Source organism: Phaenicophaeus curvirostris, chromosome 7 (genome assembly GCF_032191515.1).
Source record: "Phaenicophaeus curvirostris isolate KB17595 chromosome 7, BPBGC_Pcur_1.0, whole genome shotgun sequence".
Classification (NCBI taxonomy): domain Eukaryota; kingdom Metazoa; phylum Chordata; class Aves; order Cuculiformes; family Cuculidae; genus Phaenicophaeus; species Phaenicophaeus curvirostris.
Genome location: NC_091398.1, coordinates 28,591,811 through 28,609,322, shown reverse-complemented (window position 1 = coordinate 28,609,322; position 17,512 = coordinate 28,591,811). Strand labels below are relative to the sequence as shown.

General features: G+C 46.3%; 1 protein-coding gene across 2 annotated transcripts in view; it reads right to left on the bottom strand.

Moving 5' to 3' along the window:
• MRAS (muscle RAS oncogene homolog) overlaps window positions 1-16,777 on the bottom strand; it is a 41,045-nt gene extending 24,268 nt beyond the window's left edge. Inside the window, exon 1 of one of the 2 annotated variants that reach the window (XM_069861391.1) lies at window positions 16,673-16,777. The gene's annotated coding sequence lies outside the window, so the exon portion shown is untranslated. The remainder of the gene's footprint in view (window positions 1-16,672) is intronic. The other variant, XM_069861392.1, reaches the window with a different exon arrangement.
• Window positions 16,778-17,512: the final 735 nt, after the last annotated feature.

Sequence of the window (17,512 nt, the reverse complement as noted above, 5' to 3'; positions counted from 1 at the left end):
TCTGCAGAATTACAACACTTGCTACCAGTTCTGTAGGAGAATCCAGATACACAACCAGAAATCAGCTAGGTGAGATCCATTCCTTTATCTCTCAGACATCGATTAAAACTGTACGGTTTCCAGTTTTGGGGCGACCACTGGAGGTTGATCCAAACCTTCTGCTAAGGCGTGAAATGAGAGCATCCCTGTACATTAGACTGGGAACTGAGGAAGCAGGTGGCTCAGCTACTTTTACATCAATCACTTCTGTGTCTTTAAGTCCACCATCCCTTTCCTTATTCATTTATTTCCAAAGCTCTCAGGAGATATTGGGGGATGACAGATTCCTGTATTACTCTTGAAAATTCTTGGATTGTGAGGCCAGGAATGCCTCTCTTATGTTATCATGGAATTGATGAAGCTGACCTAAATATACTGTAGCAAAAAATCAGATAGCCAAGATGTTCCCCAGCCCTGCCCAGCCAGAGATAACACAACAAGAACAAATTTACAGTGGAGGAAGCAGCTTAAAATTCCAATAGCTGCCCTTCCTGCTTGCACAATCCCTGGAAATGGGCAGTTTCCCTCCTACACATCCCAGCCTGCTGACACACCACTATAGAGACCCCAAATCGTCTGCCCTGGGTGGTTTTGCTGCTCTGTTACTCTGCTCAGCAAGGTTTCCAAAGCAATAGTCCAGTGCTGTGGCAGTACTCACTTTGCAGCCAGATGCTCTGCTGCCTGCCTGTGGTCCTGCTGCTGACAATACAGCCAGATGTGCATGGTACGGCCAGATGAGCACAGCACAGCCATCCTGGCCTTGACCAGCATTGCCTTGGGCAGATGGAAACACTCCATGTGCACCACAAACTGGTTCTGTGGAAGAATCCCTAGCAGTGCCAAGAACTTCCCAGCAGAGACTAACCTCAGGGCTCCACCCTGCCTTTCCCACTACAGCCCTGCATCCTCCTCCCAAAACAGGGGGTGCTCAATAGTATCCTGATTGCACTGTGCATCCACCCTCCATCCAGCGCCTTGATGGCTTGTTCCCCTGCAGTCTTATGGACATCATGCTGTGCAAAGGGCAGGCATGGCTGAGTCAATGCACAGACTTCATGGCACCTATGAATGCTTTGGAGATGGTTTATGGATGGAAAGGGTACAGGACCATCTCATTCCAGTCCAGCAAAGCAATCAATTTTTTGTGTGCAAGTTTGTCTTCCTGTCAGGTTCAATTTGGTATTGAATACTTTTTACATCTCCAGTGTTCCTACCAAGTATCTTTTGGGATGTAAATGGCTTTTTAAAGACGCCTTTCCCTCCTGGCAAACAGACTTTGCATCCCTTCAGACAACTATGAAGAGCTGTAGGCTGTGAAGGTCCCTGATAATAGCATTTCCAGGAGGGCATGAGTGAATTCTATCAAGCCCCATGCTGATGCTCCCTCTTACAGGGTGGATGGAGGAAGGTTGTGCTCTACTGCAAATCTTCTCCAAAACTTGACTCATGACTACGTCCTTTCTAGGCAAAATGACTATTATTGCCCACATCCTATTTCTGGGAAGAATGGTGAAGGGCTCCAGGGTGCAAGCAGTATTTACCTCCACCATTCCAATAACAAGGAATGAAGAGAGAGTGAGCAAGAAAAATCAGACAGTTAATACCTGGTTCCAAACCTGGTGTAAGGAGCAAAAGGTTGAGTTCTTTGATCATGGATTGGCCTACACACCTCCAGGCTTCCTTTCCGGCAATGGGGCACGCTTGTCCTCTAGGGGTACAAAAATTCTGTCCAAAAATCTAGCAAGGCTCATTAATAGAGCTTTAAACTAGATGAGAAGGGGGATGAATGCAGGCTTGACAGAAGTGAGCCTGGAAATGGCACTCCAGTGCCTGAGAGATGGTGTACTGGTGAGGACCTCCAGTATGTCACCTCAGAGCAAGTAGGAGCGAGTACATCTTGTGACGGAAAGATGCAAATGGCACTGATGGGTTAGATAATCTAAGGAGCAGTCATTTGGGAATGAAATCTATTCCCTTTATGAGAACAGTGGGATTAACAGCCCAGTTGAAGTGCATCTACACCAATGCACGCAGTACAGGCAATAAACAGGAGGAACTGGAAGCAACTGTAGGGCAAGGAGACTATGACATAGTTGCCATCACAGAACATGGTGGGACAACGCATATAACTGGAGTGCTGCTATGGTGGGATATAAACTCTTCAGGTGGGAGAGGAAAGGTAGGAGAGGTGGTGGAGTAGCCCTCTATGTTAGAGAGTGCTTTGATACCCTCGAGATCGATAATGGTGGTGTTAGGACTGAGAAGGCCTTGTGGGTAACGTGACGGTTGGAGGATGCCTGGGGCAAAGTGATCATGAGATGGAAGAAGGGAAGAAGGGACAGGCATCTTGGACTACAGGGAAGAAGTGAAATCACGCAGAGGAAAAAAATCAGGAGGAGTAAAGCTTAACTAGAACTCAGACTGGTCAATTCTGTGAAAGGTAATAAAAAAATCTTTCTACAAATACATCAATAGTAAAAGGAGGATCAGAGAGAATATTCAGTCTTTATAGGATACAAAGGGAACAACTGTGACAAAGGCTGACAGGAGACCTTATTGCTCTCTACAACTACCTGAAAGGAGATTGTAGAGAGGAGGGTGCTGGGCTCTTCTCCCAAGTGACAGGGGACAGGACAAGAGGGAATGGCCTCAAGCTGTGCCAGGGGAGGTTCAGACTGGATATCGGGGAAAAACATTTTTCACAGAAAGGGTCATCAGGCTACCCGGCAAGGTGTTTGAGTCACCATCCCTGGAGGTATTTAAAAGATGGGTAGATGAGGTGCTCAGGGACATGGGTTTAGTCGTAGATAGGAATGGAGGTCTTTTCCAACCTGGTGATTCTATGGAAAAATCAGACAGATTGCCCATTCCCTCTCTGCGCTGCAGTGTTGCCTGGAACTGTCTGTGAGCTGTAGGGCAGCACTGACATTTCTGCAACAATTCTCCACTCTAGGGCACAGGGCAGGCTCATAGGGCACTCTGTCAATTTTCCCAGACTCTTGGGTCAAGGATGGACTGCCTGGTTCCCTGCAACCCATTTAATACTCATTTACAGCTACAGGAAAGCACAGAGTGTGTTAGTCTGTGACGATGAAGCTTTAGGAAAACTTCACCAGCATGAATTTCAGACGATGAAGGAACAGCCATCTTCCAGGTTCACATAAACACCATCTGCTAGATTTACCCAAATAGGAACTTGGCAAATTTTAGGTAGAATTTCATGTATCTTAATGCTAGAACCATGTGGAAGGCTGTTTTCCAGGCATTTACTGGGTCCATGACATTACTGAGTTGCTTGGAAGACTCCAAGATCTCAGCACTGGCCCAAGACCCGTAACAGTAATTTTTTCCAGGCTTGTTACAGTGTCTGCCAAGAGAATGAGTCTCTTATTTATGTAAAACATGCTGGGGAGGCAATTCCATACTTGGTAAATCCAACCAGCTTGTGTGAAAGAGGAGTGTGGGCAGAGCTTGGGGCTGGGTACCAGGATAAGGAATGGGATAAGGGGGACTGCATGAACCTTCTCTGCCCTACACATGCAGGTGTGCAGCTCTATGAAGCCACAGCATCCCCAAGAACCCACCTAAGGACACGGTGCTTGTACACCACCAGCATCCTGGCCACGTGCCAGGCCAGCTCTGGTGGTTCTTCTCAGTCCTGCTGGGCTGTCAGCTCCCTCCCTGCTCTCCTCTTCCTGCTCGCTGCCAGACTGGACAAGCCCTCGCAGTGGCAAACACACCTTGACACTCTGACCAGCATGCAACTGGCCAAATAACCCTTGAGAAACAGTTTATCTATGCAGGACTCAAGTCCTTCCTCGTACCAAGTGCATTAATCTCACCAGCAGCAGAGAGAAACCCCCGATAAGGGCAGCCCTTTGGAAAAGATGTACTGGGGTCCCATTCAGTGCTACTCAGTACCTGCAATTTGCTGTTGAATGCTCAAGATTCTACTCAAGTGTCACACGTGGATGATTCCATATATCAGAGAATGGCACATGAAAATCAACACCTCTTTGAAAGCACCCTACAGGTTGACCCAGATTTAGACCCCTGTGGCCACCCTTCACCCCTACAGTTTCAGCACAGACCAGTGTAAGGATACCCTAAGCCTGGTTCTTTCTATGCTCAGTTTAAACTCTCCGCTTCAACTTTTAAGTCATTCAACTTGCAGCTGCGTGGGAGGGTATATATGTACATTCATTAACACTTCCATTATGCCTTGTGGTTTGGCAGGTGGTGTTGCATTATGGATTTAAACAGTGCCAGCAAGTGAGTTTACAGCACTTCACTGGATTAGCATGCTATGGGAAATCATACCTCAAGTGTTTTGTGCTCCTGTGAAGCACCTTCAATAAACATGGTGACAGCAGGGCTCCAACCACCACTACCTCTGTGCAATCACATCAGAAATTCACAACTTCAAGAAAAGATAAACCTCCTCAAAAATCAATTGCTGTTTAGGGCAGGAGAGGAAGGAAAAAAAATAGCAACAGCAGAAATCTCTCCCCAGTTAAAAGAAAAGGGAGAGGCACACTCTCCACTGCCATTGCCACAAAGCATCTTTCACACAAAACAAACAGTAAAATCTACTTTGGACCTGTAAACTGGTTCCAGTAATCACAATGGAGAAGCACACTTCACATGGTTATACTCATTTCAGAAGTCAGCTTTCAAAATACTCAGCTTCCCAGAGCCCCAAAAATGCCAAAAATGATGCCTTCTGTCTAATCATCAGGTTGGCACAAACAGATTTCAATAAACTGTGGAGTCAAATTTCCCAAGATGATGCTGTCGTGGAGGGATGAGGAGACAGTGCTGGACACACCAAGGATCAATCACCCTCCTCCCTGCAGCAATGCAGACAAACACATCACTCAAGGAAGAAGCAGATAAGTACCTTTGATGGGACAAGAAAATAAAACACTGGTTAAACACCATTATCACCACATTGCTCATCGTTTACTGGAGCTGGACACACTCACTTGTCCTTAAACGTGAATGGTACTATGTGAAGTTGTGCCTACAGTGGTATAGAGCACCAGCTCCCACAAGTGCACAAGACTTCTGCCTTACCTGGGTAATAAGAAGAATAATTTCACAGCAAAGACCACACACAAACTGAACAAAGCAAAGTAATTGGACAAAGTTTGAGTCTAGACTATTGATGTCATATCATCAGCTACTTTCAAAGAAGAAACCCTGGTCCTTGATTAGCTCATCCAGAGCATAATTTTGGTTCAATTACTCTGTTCTCTTGTTTGAACAGGTTCCCTTGCTCAAATTCTTCTGAGTTTCAATCCCCTACAGATGTTGTCTGAGATATTTCATAGAAATGTTTAGGCTCTGCCATCAGAACCCAGGAAGATCCATTTTTACGTTCCAATCACTGCAATGCTGCTAAGTCACAATGGAGTCAAGATATCAAGGCCTTTTCTCGAAAACATTGGGATGTAGGCTTGTGTTGCCCTGAGCTTATGGTAGATCCTACACCTATGTAGTGCCATTACTTTTAAACACCAAGCAAAGAAATGTTAGCATTAATCTTGGCAACTCAGGTAAATCTCTCATTTGTGTCATATTTTACATACCAGACTCAGAGAAATAGCATGAAATTTGAATTTGGCCCTTCTGTGAACTCCTGGGTTCTCTGTAAGGGACGTTCACTCCACACAGGGGTCCTTTTCATATCATAGAATCATAGAATAACCAGGTTGGAAGAGACCCACCAGATCATCAAGTCCAACCATTCCTATCAAACACTAAACCATGCCCCTTAGCGCTTCAGCACATTCAAAGACACCACAAAAATAAAACTGGAACTGAAAGACAATGGTAGATATTCCAATGTTTCATCTTGACCTTGTGACCTATAAGACAACACAACATGGTGGGGGGGGGGTTACTTTGGTGGTGTCTTGACATGTTTCTGCATTTCTCTATTAAAAGCACAGAGAGATAGCATGGATTGCTGCCACTTGCTTAAAAAAAAAAAAAAGCCCCAAAGCACTAAGGACTGGTAAGGGACAAGATTACTTTCATCCTGCCACAGCATGTTTCAATTTAACCACTGCATCTCTCAGCACTTTTGGTTCATATTCTTTTACCACACAGAGACACAGTTTGGTATACGCCCAGTCTTAGGAAGGGGAAATGGTATTTTGGGTCATCAGCTCCACCCACTGTGTCCACCCACCTCTCCACTCAATAACGCTTTTGAAGTGCAGTGGTCTCAAATGGGAGTGAGAACACATTAGCATGGGGTCAGGAGGGCTTGGGGAGGTGGAGTGCTCTTGAGGTTGGAAAGCATTTTGGGAGCTTGTCAGGGCCAAGTGGCTTCATCAACAAGTCCCTCGCCTCCTGTTGCCTGTGAGGACACCCTGCTCAGGGCTGCCTGCTCCTCTGCCTCCTCCATGGATGCTAACAGGGACTTCCTCACCTTCCCCAGATCCTTGTTCATTGCCTTGAAGGTGGCAGACCCCCACCAGGAACCCTTCAACTCTTCGGCTGAGACGACTTCTCTTTGTCCCTTCCTGCCTCTCATCTAGACCTGTCCACTTCTTTCTAAGACTTCCCAAACCTTCGTGAACTGCAACTCTTGTTATTTTTCTCTATCTTTTTTCCTTAAAATGGATGATGCCATATGACCTCCAAACAAGAGAACTGCTCCCAGTGTTTTGTGTAATGGAAGGATTTATCCTTCCACTGCACAAAACCAAACAGATGCTTCAATGCAGCATACGCCTGAAAACGCGACTTTCCTGCTTTGCTTCAACAACCTAACAATTTTTCCCCATATTCTTTTAAGGCTGGTATGTAAACAACAGGGAGTTACTTGCTGTGCTCAAGAGACCTTAGAAAAAGAGTTGTATTTCTCTACCCTTCTGCATCCACTAAGTCACCCTCCTGAGGTTCAAAGAGTTCCTGAAGTTCGTAATTTAAAAATCCAAGGATTAAAAATGGGTTACTGGAGATCTTTACCAACAGAAAAGTCCATTGAAACTGTTCTGTTCTTTAATAATTCAAATCCCAGATGTTTAATTAAACAGAGTTGCTATATGGTAAGAAGAATAAGAAATGCTATATCCCCTTAGCAGACTTTGGTGATTAACATTAAAGATTTTTCACACTTTACAGACATTCACTCAAAGTCAAACTTTTGAATATGGACTTAACACTCCACACGTAAAATTCATGTAACAAAACACTCCCTGCTCACAGAATCTCATTGTCTCTGTGCCGCATGGAGCTATTTTGTGGAATGCACAGAGGCAACAACGCTTAGCAGAGCGTTTTAACAGTGCATTCAGTATCACTTCAGGCTAGAACAAAGCTCAAGAAAAACAATTGGTCTGCTCTGCTCCTCTCCTGTTTGGAGGTTAAATTTAAAAGCATTCCCAGGATGTGGAGGAAACAAATCTCTCCTGCAGTGCTCTGCCCCCAAGCTACAAAATATTTTCTGAGGGAAGAGCTGGAAGTACACATTCAAATCCACCCCATCACTGTGGCTCATTGTAACATTCGAACTTTTAATCCAGAGTTCTGGTCCTTCACCAGCTACCACCAAGGTCTCTCCAAGTGGAAGCAACGCAAGACACACACAGATGGATGGACTCTCACGATACCTGCCTTGTTCTCCCAGGCAGACATAGACTTGTGGCTAGGCAGGTACCTTAGCAGCAACACCATAAGCTGCTCTGAGAGCTAGGACGGCAATACTTCATATGTTGCACTGTCATTTCACAAATATAATTCATAAAAACTTGGGGGGTTGGCAGAGCACTGGGACATGTCTCCTCCTTCTCTGAGGTTATCTGGGAGGTCTTGACCCCATCAAACACCAGAAGCCACTGAACCAACCTCTGGTCTGCAGTTCAGCAGTGAGCACTCCTGAGCTGAAGGAATTCCCTCAGTGATCTCTTTCCCAGTTCCCACACCACAACTGTTTCTGGGATTGAGTGCTGGGTACTGAATAGCTTCTTCCCCATGAGTCCTACTTTATAGGCAGAACTCCCCCACCCAGCAAGTCCTGTATTTATGCTGATGGCTGTAATACTTGCATATCAAGTATTACACAAAACATCAACTACATATTTTCTGAAGATCACCATGTCTACTAAATCGCAGGCTGTCTCTGCAGACCACTCGAGCTATTTGGGTATTTGGGTATCACAGACGAGGTGCTGAGGGATATGGTTTAGTGTTTGATAGGAATGGGTGGACTTGATGATCCGGTGGGTCTCTTCCAACCTGGTTATTCTGTGATTCTGTATGTTAAGTACAGATGACAGACCTGACAACGCTTGGATATGCCTGAAAGATTAAATTCCACCTGTAACCTGTTACTTTTTGTCATTTCATACATTTTTGGAGTCATTCTGTTTCACAACAACCAACTGGTAAAGTAGCTTCTATCACAGGCTTGCAAACTTCGAGAAGGAATTCCTTTAAACGCCTTTTTGGAGTGACTGGGTACTGCCTAGTGAGAGACATGTTACAAGGGAAGTTTTAGTAGCCCTTTAAGTGGGAAGGCCAGTTCAAGAAAAAAATGGATGGGATTCCCTCTGCACAAATTAACATCCTTTTAAGTTGAGTCGGCTGGGTCACTGTTCCAGCTACTGCTACCACATATCAGACTCACTATTCTACTTTGTGCTTCCAGCAAGGCAAATAACAGACCCCTATTGGAAAAGCTTTTAAGCTTCTCTTAAGACCGCAAGATGAGCAAGTATTTGTTTCCACAAACCATAACCAGCTCTGCACTCTACCTCATTGCAGCCTTTTCTGTTTTTCAGTGTACCCTTCAAAAATACATTGAAGGAACTTTAAATATACTTATATTAATATGGATATGGCCAGTTCTTAAAAAGTCCTGAATGAAAACAAACAGCAATAAAACCATAGACCCCAATAAAATTTGAAGATTTCACTTGAATAATTTTCTGCTCACTTCGAAAACACATCCTCTCACATATGTGGGTAAAACAGAGGCACTGCAGAGCACTTTGCTGTTATCAAATCTGCATCTTCTGTCTGCTGTCCAGGTTTGTTTGTAGTGAGTCCATCTCTATCCTCTGTTCTTAGCTCACCCAGCAGAGAAGCCCCGGTCCCTCCTCTACCTGTGATCAGAGCTGAGCCCCACTGGCAAGTGGACACTTGAATAGCTGAATTCACTGGCACTCTCAAATAAAAGAGTACTTCATTAAGGAACTTTTAAACAAACAAAACAAAAAACCAAAACAACCCTTGTACTTCAAAATAAAGTGCAAGCCAAATTAATTAGTATCAAGACATGCCATAAGTGAAAGTATCCAAACCATAACATCCCTGCAACCCTAACAGGCTCTGAAAGGAGAGCTCCAGCAGCTTGTACTGCAGCAGACCCCAATCTTCCTTTAAGACTACAGCTCTTGTAAAGGAACAGGCAGAAGCCTAAACATGCTCAGGCTCTGCCTCCTCCCACTCAGGGTACAGGTACCTCATGTGATGCTGTAGGCATGACCTGAGAGACACAGGGATATCCTTCCCCTGGCTGGGATTGACCTGACCTTCCAGAGGAGCAGTAGCTGCTGGGAGGGTAAGATCTCTGCTGCAGCCTGCAGCTCAGCGAGCTCCTGCCCAAGCCCAGGGAAGCTGACAGCAATGATCGCTCCCAGATTTTTCAAGAATAGTTTTCACTGTAACTAGCACAAGGTACACAATATAGACCCTGAGTGGGGCACAGCGTGACTTACAGCTGACTTCAGTGGGCTTCAGTTTGATCCGTAAATCCTCTAGACACTTCACAAGAGTGTTGCTCAACTCCTGCTGCCTTCAGCCTCACAAGACGCAGACATAAATACTTAGCATTAGCATAGCTCCCCATGACTCATTTTTTCTCCTTTTTAAATATAGCATCCTATAAATGTAAATACATTCTGAGCAATAAAAGTCATATTGTTACTCTTCACCATGCAACCAATACAAAAAATTCCTCCTGCTGGCTTTACGACAGCTTTCTCCTCCAAACATAAAATGCTGGTGCCTCTCCCAAGGCTGGGATGGAACAAAGGTGGCTTTTCTTCTGTCAGGGAGGCCAGGGACACAACACAGTGGCAGCAGATACAGAGCCAGCAGCTGGGCAGAAGGCTTCATCACCAACCCAGCCACTCATATTAACTCCACTAAAAAGAGCAGAGCTGGCTCTGGGCACAGGAGGAGGAGAGATTTGCCCAGAAGAATGGAGTTTCTATAGCTGTGAAGCAGCCTGTGTCAGCATTGGGAAATCTGGGCTTGCTAAAGAAGAAGGGATGGCATCTCTAGATGAGGGATGCTCCCCATTCCCCGTCCTCCCCCAGACATAATCATCTTCCTACCTCCATCACAAGGCTTGAGCTTTCCTCCTTACAAAAGCCAAACCCTATCTTGTCTAGCCAAGGAAATGCTCCAAGCTGCCTCAGAAGCACCGAGGAGGAACCTGATGGGAAGAGCAAGCATGGAACAGTGCCTAGTGGTTTTCATGGGAATTGAGTCCTAGTTTCAGCACCCTCCTGGCTGTCCTGCTGCAGACTTTCCTGTGTGCTGTGCTTAGCTTTACTGAATATGCCAATTCCCCAGCTGTACAAGTGAGATAAATAGTAGGTCCCTATCTCACAGGTATGTTACAAAATAAATAGATTCTGTGTTACAAGTGTTATGCTTTAAAAACTGCACAAGTACCAAGTCTAATCCATTACTGCTCAAAAAGAAATCCAAGACTGATAGCAAATTAAAGTCTCACCTACACAAACATAAATACTAGAGTATGCAAGGCTGTTTTCTTAGTTTATCCATTTCTTCTGATAACCACGTTTGCCCTTGTAACTCAAACTGCTCCAGTCACAAGCTGTTTGAATTCAGCGCATCAAATCATGTCTGAAAAAATGTACGTTCTGCTCTGTCTACAATGATGGCCAAGACATCAGCCATCCTCCCAGCTGTCCTAAAGACATAGCTGAAAATACATGCTCACATCCATCCTGCTGTCAGATGACTGAAGAATAGACATTTTTACATCTTCGACCTCTCAAGTATGATTGCCATGAGAATCTATTTTCCACAGTATTTTTCTAATTGTGTTGTCAGCCTCCTTATTTAATATCTGAAACGAGTGGAGTGGCAGAGCTGCCACGCTTGTCCTAGAAACCATCGTTTTAAAGACACGATAACAGAAGTCTTTTCTCACAATTTCCAGAAGTACGTGTGGCTTAAAAAGCTGATTCCTGTTTAAAACAATGACTAAGACTCTTAGGAATCTAACTCCCAAAGTCACACAGGTAGTTTTGAATATGTTACCCTTTTAGAGTAATTATGCCATCAAAGTTCCAGGCAAAAGCTTATAAGTGTTACTAATATATGCTGATGAGTGAGCCTGTAAATGAAATACCTTCTTGTTTTATTTACACTCCGGTAAATCAGAAAATACACCAAGACTCAGCAAGTCCAGAGAAGAGCAATGAAGCTGGTGAAGGGGCTGGAGAACAGGCCTTATGAGGAACGGCTGAGAGAGCTGGGGGTGTTTAGCCTGGAGAAGAAGAGGCTGAGGGGAGACCTCATTGCTCTCTATAACTACCTGAAAGGAGGTTGTGGAGAGGAGGGTGCTGGCCTCTTCTCCCAAGTGACAGGGGACAGGACAAGAGGGAATGGCCTCAAGCTCCACCAGGGGAAGTTTAGGCTGGACATTAGGAAAAAATTCTTCACAGAAAGGGTCATTGGGCACTGGCAGAGGCTGCCCAGGGAGGTGGTTGAGTCACCTTCCCTGGAGGTGTTTAAGGCATGGGTGGATGAGGTGCTAAGGGGCATGGTTTAGTGTTTGATAGGAATGGTTGGACTCGATGATCCAGTAGGTCTCTTCTAACCAGGTTATTCTATGATTCTACGACTTACTTCCACATATAAGAGCAGCAGACCTGACCCCAGGAGAACCTTAGCAAGGTTAATCTATAGCCCAGGCAGCAGCTTTATTGTAATCTGGCTGCAAGCTGATGCAATTGTACTCGTTTTCACTGGAGATGGTGGAAACCTGGAGCAGTTGTTTGGTCTTCAGTGGACTAAGACCAGTCACTGCATAAACCAGTGGTCTGCCCCACCATGTTTGATCACTACAAGTTACCATTCAGATGGGAAACAGTCCCCAGGATTTACTCAGTGACACCCATCTCAAGATCAAGAATGAGGTAGGTGCAGTCAGGAGCTGACAATAACCAAACAGAGAGAGCAGAGGTCAGCAAGCCATTTTGGGGTCTCTCACCCGTCTTTGGGAAAATACAGGGTTTTTTTTTCCCCCTCCAGGAGATGAGGTGCCCACTTCAGGTAGGTTTAGCAAGTGAATACTGGAATGAGAACTGCTGCACGTTCAAAAGAGAGGCTTTGTATTAAAGTAGGCGGGATTTGCAGCAACAAAGAAGTCTTAGATGGTGGAGGGCTGAGGGAGATGAAGGAAGAATAAACCATTTTTACCACACTACATGAAGTTATATATTTAGTACAACATTCTTTCCAAAAGCAGACCTTCTGCAAGAGAAGGCAAGACAGGCATTATATCACCTGGGAGAAGGTGAAGAGACAGCACACTTTTTAAGCTGCTCTATAGCAGTAGTACAAGAAAGTAGTTCAAGATTTTAATCTCATCAATGGCTAACAAATTCTGACGCAAATAAGATTTAGCAAAAATTTAATAAAAGCCCTCAGTTGCAGAGCACTGAGCAGTTGTTCTCGTCAATTCTGGCCAGAAGAGAAGCAGCAGGAAGGCGAATCCAATCCCAGAGTATCTTGGATACTTAGATGACTTCTGAAGTATCTCAGCATTTGCTATGTTTACGCTCCCAAAACACCCCACAAAGAAGAACACTTTAGAACGAAGAAAAGCAGGCTCTATGAGAGACAAGTTCACAGTTATGAGTACCTATAAGAGTTGCTGACCTTGGCCTCCCTACCTTTGGGTGGTCCAAGAGAGAGAAGGTACCTGGGGGCATGCTTCCCACCTCTTCAGCTAGCTCCAGCCATTGGATTGATGTCTCTGATGAGACCCATACATCTGTGCAGCACTGAACACCACTTACTTGAAGAACTAGTATACAAAGCAGTAAAATTAATGGAAGAGTCAGTAATAAGTACCATAAGTACAAGTACAGCTAACTACTTAAAAATATTGTTAACCTCCTCCAACCCTCCCCCCACCTCCTTCCTCAATCATTATTTCAGGAGACATATTTTTGAATAATTATTTCCTCATCTAAGAACAGGTGGCCGGTTTGCCATATCTCTATGCAAGACTTCCATATATATTACTCCTCCGCTGACATCTTCTCATATCTATACATGCAGCATATAATCAGCAATTGCTTCACTACATTCTCAAATGGAGAATAAGAGAGTCATAAATCTCAAAAAATGAGTATGCCAAGAAATTCAGCATCTGAAGTTACAGCTGTTCATTTCTTCTCCCTGTTCAAAAAGAGCCATCCGTGGCTTATTGCAGATGTTATTGAAACTGATGGACTTGCTCTAGATTTACACTGGATACAAACACTCACAGGATGTGACCGATTGGAGTGCTGGGCCTTCATTTCTCCATGGAGAAAAATACAGCCTGTGACACTCAAATAGAATAGAAAGGCGGTGCCTCCCTCCCTACTATGTATCTTCTGTCAAGTCCCTCTGTTGGCAACAACAGGAGAAAGAAGCAATAACTCCACCAAGGAGCAGGCTAACGTTCCTCCCATCTGCCAGTCCCACGCTCATTCTGTTTTCACTTGGCCCAAATCCTTCCACCCCTTCTGCTTTACACTTCATTAAACTTGGGTGCCTCTTTGAAAGGTCACTTTCAAGGTACATTTCCACATCTTAACACCACTTTTCTTCCTCAGCCCTGTCTATAGTACTGTCTTGGAAACCTGAAAATTAATTCCACAGTTTCCATATTGAATCTATCACCTCAGCCCTGATCTACTTATTTATGACCGTAAAAGCTCATGGAAATACCACCATCATGCAAAACCACTGTCCTTCGTTCCTGTGAATTCATGCCAATATATTCCATCTCCAGAGCCTTCGCATCAAGGGCTTCACATTCTCACGCAATCTCTTCTGCCTTCACCTCTGCAGGTAAGAGAGGTAAAGGGATGCACAGTCATGGAGAAGTTACAGCGCTGAGGCAGGGGCATCTCCTACATGCAGAGGCACCACACAAAGGCCAAGCGATGCTGGAGCCAGGAGTGACAGCATCACAGGTGCAGCGCAAAGCAAACACACCAGGCAAAATTCATCCCCATCCAACAAGTTAGCAGGGATGCTCAGCTTGGCAAACAGGGTGGGAGGTAAAGACTCCCGGCTTGAATCCAGACACAAAGAAGTTTCACACCCAAAGAGGGAAGGTAAAAAGCAAAGGGGAGAAATGAACAAAGCCAAACAGCTTTCCTCAAGGAGCCCTTCAGAATCAAGAAGGGAAGGGAGGAGACAGCAAACGCCACGGACAGCATGTAGTGCAACCTGAAGGGCCATGTAGGTGTAGGCTATAGGACACTCTTTCCATCCACAGTTAAAAGAGGAGCTCTAAGGAACCACAGCATAATATCAGCAATAATGATTCATCACATTCATCTGTCCCTTATTCACTTGTCCTTATGTTGCCCTTGTGTATTACTTTGCCAATGACAACACCAGCTCAGGTACAGGATTCATCCTCCTCCTTACAGCCCCCAAATGCCATGTCTCTCCCAGTGCCAAAAAGGCAACTGGGGAGAAGGAATGAAGTCCTCTGTAATGACCAGATAGTACAGCTTTATTCCTCCTTTTTGTTAGCCTCAGCCCCAGTTTAAGAAAAAAAAAAAACAACCCAACACATACCAAAAAGTCCCCCCATGAAGAAGGCAAGCTTTGTTTCTGTAATTCTTAGTTCCTCTGCAAAAAATCTTGACCTTGTGAAAACACCCACCAAACCTTTCAGTAAATAGAAACTGCCTTTCATATAATTTCTGAAAACAGATGCTGGGCCAGCTCTGACCCTGGTGCAGCTGCTGTGGTTCAGGACTCATGCTGGTGGTGTGTTTGGCCTCCTGCAATCTGGGCTACACACGCTATCATATAGGATATCTCCTGGAATGGAGAAGTAAAAAAAAAAAAAAGAGAAAAAATCAAAGAAATTCAAACAAATTGATGCTGAAATATAATATTAAGAACACCCATTTTCTATATGCACTCTATTATTTTTAAAGAGATGCTGTCAGCTTTGTACTTTCAGGCTGAAGTAAATGGAAACAAATCCCATCTCTACTAGGCAGTCCACAGCTATGTTACCAAGAGGAGTATTTTTTTTTTAAATACTTCATAATTTCCTTACCAGATCCTTGTTCTCTCCCTTATCTTCTCCTAGTTTTACTTAAATCAATACACCTCATTTCTGCAACGCTCCTAACAGAGTCAGAGCAACGGAAAAGCACCTTTCGTAAAGAAAAATAACAACAGCAGCGTTAGGCCTTTGAAAGGTATCTCTTGTGCAGAAAGAGCCTGAGCTAACTGGATAATTTCATACTGAAAATTCGGAAAGCACATCTATATCCAGGTATGACTATAAAGTTGGTGCACTTGTTCTTAGTGCCAACTACTGCACGAACAACAGTTTCCAGATAAGACACAAATAGAATGTTACCAGTCGATAGCATCTCTTTAAGTCTGCCATCAAAACCTGAACTTAAGACACCTAAGAAGTTGGTGGCTTAGATTTTCACACTTCCGTAACATTAGGCAACTAACCTAGAAAAGTGCCAGCTGATGGGTGCAGAAGGTCTGCAGTTACCTGGGCTGAGGGAGAGCCTCACGCGGGGGTCAGGACTCCACCATACGCTTTGCTCTTCTAATAAACCCCCAGACTCTACCCTGAACAGCCACGGTGTAAAATCACAATTCGTTGCATAAAAACCTGTCAGCTCGGCTGGGAGAGTAACTAGAGCAGCCAAGTGCAGAAAGCCCAGACTGGTCCATGCAAGGTCCGAGTCTTGCAGCCAGCACGGCTTTATCTTCATTTCTGTCTGGGAAACAATATTTTCTAAACACAGTTTCTAGTAACAATAAGCTACAAGTTTCCTTTGCACTACCCAGCTATCTCAAGCACAAAAGTTAAAAAGTCCTCGTCCTTCAGCTGTGGTTCAAATCGTTTTCTTAAATAAGAGAAAAAGTAAAACTAGGAAAAAAACCAAACTCCTCCTTATGTCTTTGTAGCTAAAGACAGCATCTCTATCTTCCTTCTAAAAGTCTAGTAAATAACTTAAAGACACGATTCCAGAAGCTTTCACGAAATATTTAGCGGTCCAAGAGCAGTTTTAATGCAATCTTGTGAGACCCACAAATCAGAACGCGCAAGGGGGAGGCAAGTAAAGCTCAGGGCGGCTCCGAATCTGCTGGGGGACCCCGAAGACAACAAAACCCCAGCGAACCCTTAGCCCACGAAGCCTTTTTTCCACCACACCGCGTCCCTCGGAGCGACCCCCCCTCTCCCCGCGAGGAAGACGCGAGACCCAGAGCGCTCCAACCACCGCTCTCCGCAGCCCGTTCCCCAGCGCTCAGGAGGGCAGCAACGACGCCCCCTCTCCCCGCTCCGGTCCCGGATCCCCCGTACCGTCCCGAGCGATGCTGAGAGCGGCGGCAGCTGCCCGGGGAGCCTCATGCCAGAGCGGGGCTCCGCGCTTCGGCTGGAGCGGCTGGGAGGAAGAGGAGAGGAGAAGGGAAGGGATTGGGGAGAGCTCACCCGGCTCTCCGCGCCTCCTCCCTGCGCGGCCCCGCGCGCCCTCGCCCCGCGGGGGCAGGAGCGGAACCGATCGCTATTTATTGTTGGGCGTTTTCTTCTACCACCGCCCCCCCCCCCCCCCCCCCCGCTCCCCAACCCGCTGAAAGCGCCACCCACCGCTCTCCCCGCTCACCCGCGGCCGCGCCCTCAGCGCCCGCCCAGGCCCGCGGAGGGGCTGCAGCGCTCGCAGCTGGGCAGGGGCTGCAGCAGGAGGGGGAGCGGCAGGGGGAGCAGGAGCAGGGGTACGAGGGGCAGGAGCAGCAGCGCCGCCCCCTCCCGCCCCGGCGGCCGCGCAGCCCGCCCCCGGCCATCCCTTCTCTCGCCCCAGCGGCCGCTGTGACCAGCCCGGCCCGGCCCAGCCCCGCCGCCGGGGCCCGGGACCCTCCGTCCCCCGCGTGTTCCTCACTTCTCGGCTCGTTTTCCCCGGGGAGGCGGTGGGCTCGGCCCCGCTCTGCTCCCGGGGCCCGGCGGGGATGGGGCTGGCCGGGAGAGGAGCCGGCGCTCCGGGCCGCGGGGCTCTGCGCCGCCGCCGCAGGAGGAGGAGGAGGAGGAGGAGGAGGGTGCAGAACCGCTTCCCCGCGGGCGCTGGTGGCCGGAGGCCGCAGCGGGTGGGCAGGAGCGGAGCCGGTGCCGCGGGGAACGAGCATCTCTGCATCCCCCACCCCCGCGCGG